General features: G+C 38.7%; 1 protein-coding gene across 17 annotated transcripts in view; it reads left to right on the forward strand.

Annotated features, from left to right (window-relative positions):
* The window catches only part of PKIB (cAMP-dependent protein kinase inhibitor beta), a 192,504-nt gene that overhangs the window by 152,825 nt on the left and 24,948 nt on the right, over nt 1-14,731 (forward strand). The window lies entirely within an intron of this gene.

The raw sequence follows: 14,731 nt of genomic DNA on the forward strand, positions 1-14,731 counted from the left end.
TCATTTTCTCTTAGCATTCTTTACATCATGTTAGTTGCCCTCATTTGGACACCATTTAGCTGTAGAGTGCCATTAAGTTCAACAAATGTTAAATACTACTGTGTCCCAAGAATAGTCTTGGGTACCAGAAATGTAAAATGAAGTTAGCATGGTCCTAGTTTCAGAAGAGTTTACAGTATCATGGGGAAGGAGATCAGTATAACAAATCTGCAAGAGTGCTTGAGAGTGTTACAGTAGCCACAGCTACCACTTCAGGAGAGTCAAAGAAATATTGGGAAAGGAAGTGACATCAGTCTGTTTTGTGTGAAAAAATCATAACCCACAGGATAAATGTAACATTTTGCAACGACATGAAGAGAATGTTTCTAAGGCTTAATGAAGAGAGCTAATGCAATCAGAGACTAATAAGGTAGGTGTTGGCATAATGGTGAGAAAGGGACACTGCAACGTGTAGCAGGAGACCTGGGTCTTCTGCTCACACTACCAGCCCCAACCTATGTGACTTGCGCCAATCCAGTGAGACTCTTCAGGCCCCACTTGAGTGCTCACTCAGTTCATTCAAATAATGAAATTCAAGTGATAGGCTGTCCTACATTTTTGAGATACGGTCAGGTGGAGGAAAAGTTTCCTTTCAAACAAAGTGCTATCTGAGCCAAAGCCTCAGTTTTGAGTAGGTATTGATTGGGTGAAGAGAAGCTTTGGAAGGAGAATGCTCCAGCCAGGAGGAACTGCATCCATCCATTGGCCTGAGTCTGGAGGTGAAGGAAGTATTTCTGAGAGCTACAAGTCCTGAGTGGGGAGCAGTTTCTTTCAGCTGCTGGACCACAGGGGAGGAGAAGCAAGAGGCAAGGCTGGAATATAAGCAAAATGTAGATCACGCAGGGTGTTGTTAGTCCTGCTAAGGAACAAGGTGACTTTTTCTTGGCTTAAGGAGAATGGTCAAAGAGCTGAGATAGTTAAGATTTGCGTGGCTAGCATAAAGAATGGAAGAGGAAAAGAAAACTGAGGCAGGATAATCAGTGAAGGGGATAATCCAATCTGGAGATGTTGGTGACCTTAACTAGGTTAGTAAAAGAAAGTGAGCAGAGCAGTTGGTCCATCATTTAAAGAGCTATTTAGAGGGGCGCCTGGGTGGCTCAGTCGTTAAACAGCTGCCTTCGGCTCAGGGTGTGATCCCGGCGTTCTGGGATCGAGCCCCACATCAGGCTCCTCCGCTGGGAGCCTGCTTCTTCCTCTCCCACTCCCCCTGCTTGTGTTCCCTCTCTCACTGGCTGTCTCTCTCTCTGTCAAATAAATAAATAAAATCTTAAAAAAAAATAAAGAGCTATTTAGAGAAATATGACTTGATGGTCATGGAGGTGAGGGAAAAGGATGCCTGCTGGGCTTCTGACCTGTGCAACTGGGTGGATTTTAGTGTTGTTCATGGAGAAAGAAACCCAGGAGGAGGAACCGGTTTCAAAAGGAATTCGAGAATCTCTAACATGAGGGGATGAAACCAGCCAATCCGTCCTGGGGCTCTTCAAACTAACTGACCTTCCACATGCTGAGAATATCACACACGTTGTCACACTTAGTCTTCTCAGCTGTGGGAGGTAGTATTCTGTGCTCAAAAGATGTGAAAGCTGAGGCTGAGAGAGCTTAATGCCTTGTATAAGGTCCCTTAGCTAATAAGTGGTGGAGCCAAAAGTTCAGACCAGAGCTAAACCAGGTGTATTCCATCTAAAGCACATACACATTCTATTTTATCACTTCTCTTTCCCTTTGAGTCTGATATGTGTAATTCTGTGAAAATAGGTCATTTGTAGAACACAAATAACTTTAGACTTTATGGATTGTTAAATTGAAGGCATAAACTCTACCATCTAACTGATCATTGTCTCTCACCTGGAATACTGCAATTGTCTCCAAACTTATCCCTTGAATCCACTCTTCTTTTCCAATCTGCACCGAAGTGATCTTTCTAAAGCTCAATTTTGATGATCATGCTATTGCTTCAAAAATGTCAATGACTTTCCATTGCTGTTAGGATAGAACAAATCCTTAACATGCCCCATGATGTAGCCACTGTTAACTGACCCACTTCATCTTGTGCCATTTTCCACCACCTTCTCTGTGTTTAGGCCACACTGGCCTTCCCTCAGCTTCTGAAATGTGCTATGTTCTCCTCCTCTGCATGAAATACTCTTCTTTTGCTTCTGTATCAACCAGATAGCTCCTTTTCTTCATATCTCAGCTTATATTAATGAATCAGCCTCTGATACACTCACAAAACAAATGATTTTTCATCTAAGACCACAGTTTGTATTTATACGTGGATTTGTGTTCATTATTTTTTTTCACCCATTAGATTCCATGAAAGTAGTTATATAACTGTTTTTCCAGGCATATAATTTGCACTCAATAGATATTTTTGAAGCAAATTAATAAATTTATAAAAGAATGAATGTGATTCTACATTAGTTAATTTATATTTGATTATTTATTTGGTATATTATTTAGAATTGAAAAAAGAGCATTTTCTTTGTTCCCATAAAATAGTTTCAGTTATATACAACATTGTTTTTTAATATCTTGATGATATAGTATTTCCCCTGATATCATATTATAATTGTTTTTCCTTTTCTGAAGTCAATTTTCTTTTGCACGATAAATGAAGCTAATTCCGACAGCATGGTGGTAATTACTGAATTGACATTTTTTGGATTAAACCAATTAAACCAAAGCAATTAAAACTTGGAAATGGCAACTATAAAAGAACAATATGTCATCATTCAGTGTACCAATGAAGAATGGAAATGTGTTATAATTAGTTTGTAAATGTCACATCTTTATTGCACTTGCTAATTAAATGAGACTTTTCCATCCCAGCCTTACTGAAAATAATTTGGAATTTTCAGGAATGATATTTTATTTTTTTCACTCGAGAATGATTCTCTGCCATGATTATCATAGTCTAACAAATAAAGCTTGGCTAAGGCCTAGTGAAGAATGCCACTAATGTGTGAACCCTTAACCCTCAAGTGGTGGTAGGCTTTCAGTGCTCAAAATAGGCTACCAGGACTCTGGACTGAACAAATGATGGGGCTGGATTGGGATGGAATGTAGCATAAGATTTTTGCCATCTATTCTACAGATAACATTGCTGAGACCCCCCAGAATTGTCTATGAATATTGACTATGATTATCTAGCCTTTCAATCTCGAAGAGCCAACTGAAAGGATTAGATTACATGAGCACTCAACAAAGTACTTTAGCTTGAATAGCCTGTAATTTTACATGGAAGAAGGAGTGAATTAAAGTTAGGTAGAAGAAAGCTTACGTATTAGAGATTAAAGTTCCAGTTGTTACAGGAGACAGGTTTTTGGCCATTGGGGAGACGATTTATGATATAGTCCAACCAACATGGGGATCCTGGTTTCCTAGGATTCTACAGAATTATTAGAAGGGTCTGCAAGCCATGTATGCATCTGTGTCTAAACAAATACTGTCAATTGACATATATATTACCATTTTCCAAATGTATGTCGATTATTGTTATAAAAATGAGAGTTAGCTGCTTTGAAATATTTATTTCATAGTACCTTTTCATCTGTTATGTAATTTCTCAGTCAGATAACTAAAAAATGTGGGTTCTTCAACCTTGAGGCATCATCCTGCATTAAATCTCAATGAACTCATTGTTATCTGCCATATTATGGGATGTACAAACTATTTTTTCCCCACACTTAGTATTACTGAGAGTCTTCAGATTCTAAGACTCCATCCTGAGTGCCACCTGTCACTTTTTCTCATCTGATGCTCTGGTGTGTCTGCTGACCACTTTCTGCTGTTTCCTACAACTTTTTGATACTGCTGCAACTCTATCTAGTTGAAATCAAACTAGAATTGTCCTCAGGGTCCTCTCTTTGTTGCCCAAAGCAGAGATATCATTAAGATGGTTGTGGTGCATAGTAAACTTTACCCAAGACTGGAGGATAATATGAGAGAATTATAGTGCAGAGATGAGAAACCTAGCATTAGATACTCAACATCATTACTTCTAGAGTCCATTAATTATGCCCATTCATGGGGGTTCCCTACTGGTTGGCTCTGTCCTTAGTGTCCAGCCTTGTTTCAGGTTTCTACCCTCCTTCCATAGGCAAAGTTGTTTCAATATTTTCCTGCCTCCCTGGACTCTAGGTTAGAATCCTTCTCCCTGTACATAAAGAAATCAGTACATGTTGTGATTTTATATCCTAGAAGTTATTATGCGACTCAGACCCCAATGAATACAACTGTTATTGTCTGAATATTATCATTCCCAGGTAGGATTATCATTGAATGAGCCTCTACCCCAACAATCTACCGCCAAGCAAGAGGGCTCTCCAACCAAAGAGAATGATTATTTTCACAAAGACTTAGAAGAACATAAATTGACTTCTAAGCATGGCACAGGGTCAAGATATGGACATGTCTTTCCCTAAGAGACTTTACCATCAGAAACCTTCCTCTAAGCACATGAAGGCATGACCTTCACAGAATGGGGTAGCAAAAAGTCTACCTTCCTCTCCCACACACACCCAAAGGCTTGGTCTTTTCCTATTGCAAATTACATCCACCATGTCTATAGGTGATCTGATGTTTAAAAAATGGTTTTATCCTTGAAAAAATTAGAAACCATCATTATTGTGGTATAAATACTGGCCCAGATGTCCAGTGACATGCTGTCTAGACTTGATTCTGAAATTAATGAGATCTCTGTCATACCAGCAATCTGGTCTCCTTTTTCACATCTTTGAAATCAGGATTGCTTTCTTGTTAATTTAATTTTTATTATTTGCTGATGACTAAAGCTCCTTCTGGCACCAAAATTCTCAGATATCTCCAAGTGGAATGTCTATTGTTTTGTTTTTCTCTTGACTGTCTTCAGTAGCATTGATTAATTTGGCTTTGCATCAACTCTATGAAATTGTAAAATCTGAAACACCTGGGTGGCTCAGTCAGTTAAGCATCTGGCTTTGGCTCAGGTCATGATCCCAGGGTCCTGGGATTGAGCCCCACATCAGGCTCCCTGCTCTGCTCCCTCTGCCCCTCTCCCTGCTCATGCTGTCTTTCTCTCTCTCTCTCTCTCTCAAATAAATAAAATCTTAAAAAAAACCACGAAATTGTAAAATAGGAAAAAAAACTGGATTAGGTGTGCTGTGGTCAAGGTCAGATAGACATTTGAGTGCCTTGTGCAAAATGTTACATCTCAATTTTTAAAATTAGCCTATTGATATATTTCTATATATCCTTAAAAACAGAAAACACACTTATTAATTTTCACCCAGCTACTGAACTTCACAGGTCATTAAAAATGTGTTATGAAAAATTAGTCACTTGCCCCCAGTTATAGATGGTGATAGAATTAGGAGTTGGATCATATGTTTCCATCACTACCGTTAATTTTAAAAATGAGAGTTACCACTAAAATAATTTAAAGGAAGAGACTGTGTCAGAGTGCAGATAATATTTTAAAAATGCACTTTTAAAAGACCAAAAATTCTATTTACAGTTATAATTACTACTATGTGTATGAGAGACAAAGATGAGAATATCTCAATATATGTTCCCTAAATAAATCTTGAGGCAAATTACAGAAAGTATTAAAAGAAAAAGAAGATTCTTAGACTCCAAAGAGTTTACTGCATACCTTACCTAGCAGCAAAATGGCCATTCAACTTGGCTTCGGTTGAATAAATGCCTATGAAAAAAAAAAAAAAAAAAACTCAGTGAAAATATTCTGTTATGACCGAGCTAGCTTAAATTAAAAACACATCAAAGAAACATGCCATTTTCAGATACAGAAAGCCTTCTGATATAGAATTTACTGGGAAACAAGTTTTGAATTTTAATTTTGGCAATTAATATTTTAAAATACGAAGACTATTTAAGTTAACAGAAGATAGGCAGCTCTGCTTTCCCTCCATGCCTTATGGATGATTTGCTGGGGAAAATCACACACACAGTTAAGTATTAAAAACAAACAAACAAAAAACACGTAAATTTGTATTGTTTTCATTATTTCCTAATAAGGGCTTCTGAAAATGCCAGAATGTTCCTCTCTCCACACAATGTGATGTGTGATTATTGTCATTGTCCTGCAGTCCCCAACATGCAAGTCTTCTTGTTTTCAGAAACCTTACTACTGTGGGGTGGAGTATGTAACTTAGAACTTAAGAGTCATCTCTTCTGAGACTGAAAGACCCAGGGACAGTCTCCTGGTGACACAAGAGTGACTTGAACAAGAACATTCTTCATTCAAATGAAACAAAAGCTATTGTGTACATACTGATTAGTTTTTCTTTAAGTTCGTACTTTTTAGTGCAGGTAAAATATATTTTTAGTAAAGTTTATCTAGCTCAAAAAAATTCAAAGTTTTGAGGTTATTGCAACAATGCATAGGTCTTGAAAGTGAAACAAATTGGCTTATAAATGCTTATAATTAGAATAGGCTTTAATGACTACTTTCCTCTTAAGTTTCTGACTATTTTTGATGAGTGTTTGAGTTTAGGTGGGTTTAAGCAGATTTGAAGTAAGAGGAGTGAAAGAGGTGACAGCTAAAAACTTAATTAAAGAAGACTCTAAAGATCTAGCTTCTCCTGCCTACACTGCAAATGGAAAATAAAGGGATTTAGTCATTGAGGAAACATAACAAGACAGGGTCAAGGGAAACTGAGGCTCAAAGAGGTTGAGGAATCTGCCCGATGTTATGTAATTGGTGCTGCTAAAAACCAAGATGTGACTCCAGCCTCCCTGCCTCAACCTTAAACATGGGCAGAAGATAAAATGCTGATAATTCAGGAAAGTGTTTCCCCCCATCTTTCCCAAAATAACACTTCTTTTTTATTAGCTAATTTGCAGAAGTGCCACCATTAACAGTCTGCTTCTTTTGTCTAAGACTTTGTCTGGAGTTTTTCTTGTAGGGAACCACATATATAGCATATTCCTGTGAATGAATTAAGCAAATATTTTCCAAGAGCTGGTCTGAATAGGATGAAGAGGAAGAGGACACTGGAAGGTCTATGGCAGGAGTGGGGGCTGGAGAGAGCAAGAGAAAATTGATGAAGGAAGACTATAAAGCTGTGGGTCTGGGAGAGTCTGCAATTTACTAGGGGCTGTATTGACTGTTGAAATGAAATTGTGCTCTAAATGTGCTTTAATGTAATCATGTAATGTTTGTTTCCCTTACTTCACTGCCTTCATATATTCATTCTCAGTATTCGTCCTCTTACAAACAGCTGTTTTACATTCATCACATTTCAAAAGATTTTTTCTGATTTTTTTATTCAGAAGATGCACATCTATAAATGATGCTCTTCAAATATTAGTTGAATTAAGTGAAATCTTCTTCAACCTTGTGTTTTTCTTAATCTATTGTTTTTTATGATCTCTTTGAAAGACCCAGAGATATCTTGGTCAATATCATCCAGAATGTTCTGGCCCCTCAGGCTGACCTTCCAGGGTAAATAAGCTTTGGTGAGCAGTTGTTTCTGCTGTCTTCAGTGTATCCATGTTTCCATGCTTCCTGCCTCCTCAGCTTCCCCAGCTAGTGAAGATTTTTAGAACTGTCTATAGTTACAGTAATTTTCAGATTATTACAAATGAGTCATCTTTCTAGTATTTTCTTCAGTTATTTTAATTATGATGGATTTAGGGGAATTTTTCTATACTAAAATTCTTCAGCATCCTTAATCAAATGTTAAAGGATAACAATGAGAAATCCAATGTGAAATTGGGGTGTCTGGGTGGTTCATCCGGTTAAGCGTCTACCTTTGTCTCCAGTCATGATCCCAGGGTCCTGGGATGGAGCCCCACATTGGGCTCCCTGCTCAGCGGGGCCTCTGCTTCTCCCTCTCCCTCTGCCACTCCCCCTGCTTGTGCCCCCCCCTTTCAAATAAATAAAATCTTAAAAAAAAAATCTTATGTGAAATGGATCAGAGTGTCAGGTTGACTTGAAACATCTTTCTTGTTCAGAAATATTGCCAGGCCTAGAGTATAAATGTACTAATGCTTGAAATACCAATGAGTGTTTTCAGGTTTGATAACATAAGCTTCCCATCTGCTCAGACAGGATCTACAAATGACATGGATTGCAAAGTCAGATTGATGTGAAGTTCATTTGGAAAGCACTCATTGAACAACTACTATCCACTGTCCACACGTAGAACCTATTTGTTCTTGCCTCCCAGGAGGTAGGGTCTTCTAGGGGTAAAAGAAGTCACCCACACAGAACTTTTCGTGCAAAATATATTAAACTTATTTAGTGGTGGACTTTAGGGTTGACTGTTAAGAATGAATGGTGAAAAAGCCCAGGGGATGATTGATATAGCAAAGCCGTTAGTATATGTCCTGATAGAACAGCTCTGGAAAAAGTCAATTTTGTGATTTATTTAATTTTTAATCTACTACAAGAAAATTTGCAATAACCTTGGAAATTGGATGAATAGATCTCTAAGATTGTGTATGTGCATTGGTATACTTTGGTAAAACAACCATTCTTCAGGGTGATACATGCTGTTAGACCCTGAAGCCAGTAATATATGGACTTATGTTTGTTTCTGTGGGGGGGTTTTCAGCATATTATTAGGGAATCTGACCTCAAACCTTTACTGCAATTCAGCCATTCCCAAATTTGTGTGACAACATGAATCTCCTTGGGTGCTTACAATGCACATGGTGTCAAACACACGTAATTGAAGGCTCTAGTCTGTATTCTTACCAGACTACCCAGGTGAGCCTTATGAGCAGGCAAATATGGGAAGTTCTAGTTCATCTGGCATAAGATGAATTTTAGGTAAATAGGCTTTTACCCACCCTTGCCCCCTCTTTCCCTCTATCTATTTTTCTCCCTCTCCCCTATCAAGACTTAAAAAAATAAATCTTAGGAAGAGCTAATTTGCTTTAAATTTACTTTTAGTCTCCAGGCTGGCATAAGTGAGATACAATTTTCTCAGAGACCTACTTTTTGGTCTTCTTCTTTCCACAATTTAATCAAGTGTTAAGGTGAAAAATCTGGTTCTTCCCCGTGAAGTGGCTCATAAGACGGAAGAGGAATTAATTTACACTGCCTGGTGTCAGGATGCATTATGATAGTGTTGGCAAAGCTATAAAAAGAAAGTATCCAAAGCTTATTAAAAAATTCCAAAGAGGTCTCTGTTAGAGCAGATGGATGAAGCAGAGTGCCTGATCATTTAGCAGCTACTGAGCTAAAGGATCTTCCAGCCAAGGTGTATATAGCTGGGGCAGCTTGGAGAAGGTCACCAAATCATAGTTATAGCTTTCAAGGGGAAAGTTCAGAATTTTACAGTAAAATGCATATTTATTTGTCTTACTGTATAAAAATGACTAAAAAGCCTAATAAATACATTGCAGTCAATAGTCAGCTACCCCCAGTAAATCTAATACTGAATTTCCTTTGTTGCATTCTTTGGGGCCTCCTTTCCTTTGTAATCAGAAAATGTCTTTCCACAAAATGCAAACTAGAACCACAAAGATAGAGTACAGGAAAAATAAACAAATAAATAAATAGTCTAGAATTACCCTCCCCCCCAAAAGCATTATGATCTTTACATAAAAGTTTATATTGACCTCTTACTATTATTATTGAATTTTAATTGTGATGTAAGGTAAGTTGGAAGGTAAAAATAGTAATCTGAAAATAGCAGTAATTAAATTATAGAGAAGCTTATACCACCAGCAATAGGAATTTGCTTTCATTTTATTCTGGGAAAGAATTTTAAGACATCTGAATGTGTGTATTCATAGATTATATAATTATACTGTATATGTATATCATATAATAGTTAATTAGAAGTATAAAGAGAACAAAAAACTTTTATTCAAAGTTGTGCATATTATTGCAATTGTATGATCTTTATTTTTAAGATTGAAAATTGAATGAAAATGTTCATATTAGATGAATTGCTTGAAAAATGTTGTGAATTTGGTTCAACACTATGGAGAATATGAGGTTCAAAGCAAGAAAATCTTCTTGATATAGTGATTCATGTGTATGATGGATGGTGTAGTAGGTGAATTTTGGGTAGTGTCTGGTCCCTAACTTTATAATTCTGGGCATTTTTATGCTATCTAATCTCTTCTAAACATATAAGGGTCTATGAATCTAGAAGGGAGGCAATAATATGAAACGAAGAAAAAAAACCATGCTTTGGAATCACATGTAGCAGGGCTTAAATCCTAATTTAGAGCAAGTTCCTAATATCTGAAAGATTCAATTTTGGTTGTCTCATTTGAATTATGGGTATAATTCCCACCCTATCTCACCTGACCCTGTATCTCTGACTTTTGTGGTAAAGTTTAAATAAAATAATGTATTTAATGCAATACATTATACCTAGGTAAGTAAAGGCTCAATTAAGAGTCACTGTTTTAGATGTGTAGAGCTGATAATTAAAATAACTACTCCTTTATACTTCCTTTAATGCTTTCTTTAGACATAGTTTGTTGTGCAATGATACATGGTCACTTAAGTTTCTGATCAATTTTTTTAAAGATTTATTTATTTTAGAGAGAGAGAGAGAGAGAGCACAAGCGGGAGGGACAGAGGGAGAAGGAGAGAGAATCCTAAACAGACTCCACACTGAGCATGAAAGCCCAACGCGGGGCTCCATCTCATGACCCTGAGATCATGACCTGAGCCAAAACAGAGTCAAATGCGTAACCTGACTGACCAACTGCACCACCCAGGTGCCCTAATTAGTTTTTTAAAATGCAAACAAAGAGCCAGAGTCTTGAAAGTTGAAGTTGCCTCTGGAAATAACCTGACTTCCTGAGAGAAAGGATTTTTTAAGCTATCTGTAGCTAGAGAATTGAGAATAGACTTTAGAGTGGGAAAGTGTATATAACAACATAAAAGTTCGTTTTTGTTTCCAGGAAGAGAATTGAATCATTCACTAGTTGGTGAGAGAGGAATTCAAGATGTGACGAGGCCCTAGGTATTATCTGAGTCTCTGGGAAGGTGCCCGCAACCTCAGTTCTCTGGGTCGAGCTGGAGGGGAATTAAGCAATAGAAATTCGAATGAGGTTAAGAAATCCAAGTATAGACAGACCTATGACTTAATTCTCAGGGAAACAGCATCTTAAAGAAGCTTCATATTTAGTAGATCCCTAGAAAGGTACAGAAACAATGATGAGGAGAAGTGCCTCAGCAGATGGGCCACGTGGACTTCCCAGAACCCCAGAAGAGTTCAGGAGAAAGACTGAAATGAACTCAAGAAGGGCACAGGGTGGTTTAAATAGATCCTCGGCCCTAAATATCCTAGGTTTGGAACAAAGAGGATGCAGATGCATATACCTCTACCTGAGGTTCTGGTCATACATGAGACAACAGCAGTGGAGCTCAGTGTACAATGAAGAACAAGAGAAGTTGTAACTCCATGAGGGTCTGCATGGTCACAGGACATCTGCAAACCTGATGCCTCTTCTCCCTAACACTTATGGCTCCCTTTCAAGAGAGAAAGGAAAGTGGTATTGGTGGTAGGTGTTTTAGTTGCCTCCTATTCACCCCATTGGTGAAGGAGGGATTCCAACCTGAGGGTGGTGGGGATGGTAAACACAGGACACCTGACACTGGACGGATGAGATCGGATGAAATCAGAATCAGTTTATTAGTCACATATACGTACAGCCTTGGGTAGGAAGACACTGTTCAGGGCTACATAGAGCCTGCACTTGGGAACAGAGTAAACAAGGGTTGCGGGAGGCAGGCTCTGTAGTATTAAGAAGGTGGGGTTCCTCTTGGCTCCTGTGGGAAGATATGATTGCCTTATTTGAATAATTCTGCAGGCAGTCAGGAAACTGAAATCTGCTCAGGGATGAGCAGGAACGATGCCTGGTTCCTTTGATAGGGAGGGTTGTTTGGCAAAGCAGCCGTATCCATGAGGGCAGTGTGGGGAGGGGAACTTGTGGTTAGGCCATTTGAGGTCTATTTTATCACACGCCAAGGCAGAAATCTGTGTGGCATTAGTGTACAGAGTCAATATCCCCAGGGGTCCACATGAATTTTTTACTTCGTGACTTAAATAGTACTTTGAGGAGCCCATTCAGCCTCTTAATTAAACTTGCTGCCTTGGGCTGGCTGCCTGGGTCCTATAGATGAGCTGAAAGTTTGAATGTTTTCTTCAAGATCCCAGTATTGTGTATTCTGACAAGTGAAATGAGTGCTTTGGCCACTATTAGTGTATCTAGAACTCTAAAAGGGATAAGGGGTATCCTAGTGAGCTTTATATTGTAGTCTTAGTATATGTAGAGAAATCTGTTCCTTGATTTTTATTTTGGGTATCTGTAAAGAGACTCCCAGAGTTCTTTACCCCAAAGGGGGGCAACTCTTAGGCAATGTACAAAAATGTACCAATGGGGCCAACTGTTATCACCTAAAGTGTGCCAATCATGCTGACCTTTGGGTTTTCTCCTTTATCAGGGACATTCTGGTTATGGGATGAAAAGCAGAAGCTCTTCACTGGTCCCATCATGTATGACGGTAGTGATATTATCAGTAAAATGTATGAACTCCCACTGCTGATCATTCCTTTGATTCTAATGGGCTGCCCAAGTAGCTGAGGGCTCTGGGAGAGGCATGGCCTCCACCAGCACTGTGGCATCTGTTGAGAGACTGAAGGCAGGAGAGGCCACCCCCTCTGCAGGTGGATTATATCGAGGGCCCAGGCTTGACTTTATCCAGTAGCAAGGAAGACTCAGAAGCTATGCTGAGCTTTTGGGGTGCTGCTTTAATAACTCAAGGCATAATGGCTAGCCAGGTACAAGGGGTCAGAGGCTCAAGGTTTGTGAGAGTTTATTTCCAGAAAAAAACCACTATATGGCCAGTAATTCCCATTCTAATGGTATATAGCACCAACCCAAGAAAGGCAGTTTCTTGCATCAGAAGTCAATGGGCAACTTATGGCCAGTATAGGTGGTCCAGAAACTCCAGGAGCCGTGAAACATGGTTACTGAAGCCTCTATGGTGAAGAGGTTTCTGAGGGCACAAACTGGAGTGCTTGTTGATTTCAATTTGGACAGATTTTAGAGCCTTTTATTGGTGGGATCCTCTTTCAAGGTGGGCTAATTTGTAAATAACAACATTAGTGACATTAAGTAAAATTTGTAATTAAAGAATATATTACATCCAGAACCCAAAAGAGATTAAAGATGTTGAAGTTGTCTTAACCATGTGAGTGCTGAGATGGTCAATGCCTGTTTCTTTTTTTTCTTTTTAAAGATTTTATTTATTTATTTACAGAGCACAGTGTGGGGAGGGTCAGGGGGAGAGGGAGAAAGGGAGAGAGAGAATCCCAAGCAGACTCCTTGCTGAACATGGAGCCCAGTGCTGATTGGATATAGTCAGCAATTTCAATAATTAGGTTGTTGGGTGTAGAGGCTTTAATGGGATGGGACCGTAGCATTACAGTTGTGGCAATTCACTATAGACCACCATTCATTTCTTTCAGATTTAAGGAACAGGCCAAATAAGGCTGTTAAATGGAATAGCAGTGGGATCAGGGAAGGATTCACTCATTACCTGTTAAATAAAAAGTTTTTAATCCTTGAGGATCTTGTTTTAAATTGCATTGAGTCATGTTAACTATTTAATGGGGTTGGGAGTGTGGAGAGTGGGGGATGGGTCATGAGTTCTTATTTTGTTAAGCCAGTAATTTTCATTTATTTTTTACTGGGTCAGAGTGTCCATGCTCACTATGGGATATTTTAGGTCAGTGAGTGCTATAACCATAGGGAATTTAAGCTAGACAAAAGTTCCTACAGTTAAGGAGAGTCATACCTATTTGTCTTCTACCTTATATTCAGTAACTCCTTTAAGTAAATCCCTGATTATAGGGGATACCATGTTTACCTTTAGTGGGATTCAAGGAATAACTGTAATTTTAGCCTTAGTATTCATTAAGACCAATTGATGAATCTCTGCAAATATTAAAATTAATTCAGGGGTGCTTGGGTGGCTCAGTCTGTTAAGCGTCCAACTCTTGGTTTCAGTTCAGGTCATGATCTCATGGGTCATGGGATCGAACCCTATGTTGGGCTCCATGCTCAGTAGGGTGTTTGCTTAAAGATTCTCTCCTTCTACCCCTTCCTCACCTCTCTCTCTCTCTCTTAAATAAATAAATGAATCTTTTTAAAAAATTAGTTCAGAACCTAGATTATAAAGATACACAAGCCAATCAGTGCCCTTTTATCTTTTGCTATATAAGTGTTTCTAGTAAATTTTGGATTTCCAATTAGGTCAAATTATGGGCCTTTGTTTTAAGTTGTTTCTTGTTGGTTTTCTCTCCCTGTATTCAGGGTTCTTTCTTTCTTTTTATATTTATCTTATTATTGTTGTTTGGTCACTGGATATACTTGAGGTGGGGGTGGGAAATGGTGCTCCCCACTCCTATCCTATTTATAAGTTTCTTCCCCCAGAGAACCTCAAATCAGTATCATCAGGGTTGGGGGTATCCCCAGTATCAGTAGTTGGTTTATAGACCATGGGCTTAAGTTCGATTTGGATTAAACCCTTCATGATGCCACAAGGGTGCCACGGGTGTTTTATTGAGGATTAGGATCTGTGTTGCAACAGAGACATGGGGAGCAGAGTGGTGCAGGGGAAGAGTTGTGGGCCTACCTCCTCTGTTGTGGATCAAAACCCTCCTCTGCTGTGGCCCCACCTCTTCTGTCATGTGGACTTCCTTTTTTTTTT

This window comes from Ursus americanus, chromosome 11, assembly GCF_024610735.1.
Source record: "Ursus americanus isolate L20-20 chromosome 11, mUrsAme1.1.p, whole genome shotgun sequence".
NCBI lineage: Eukaryota > Metazoa > Chordata > Mammalia > Carnivora > Ursidae > Ursus > Ursus americanus.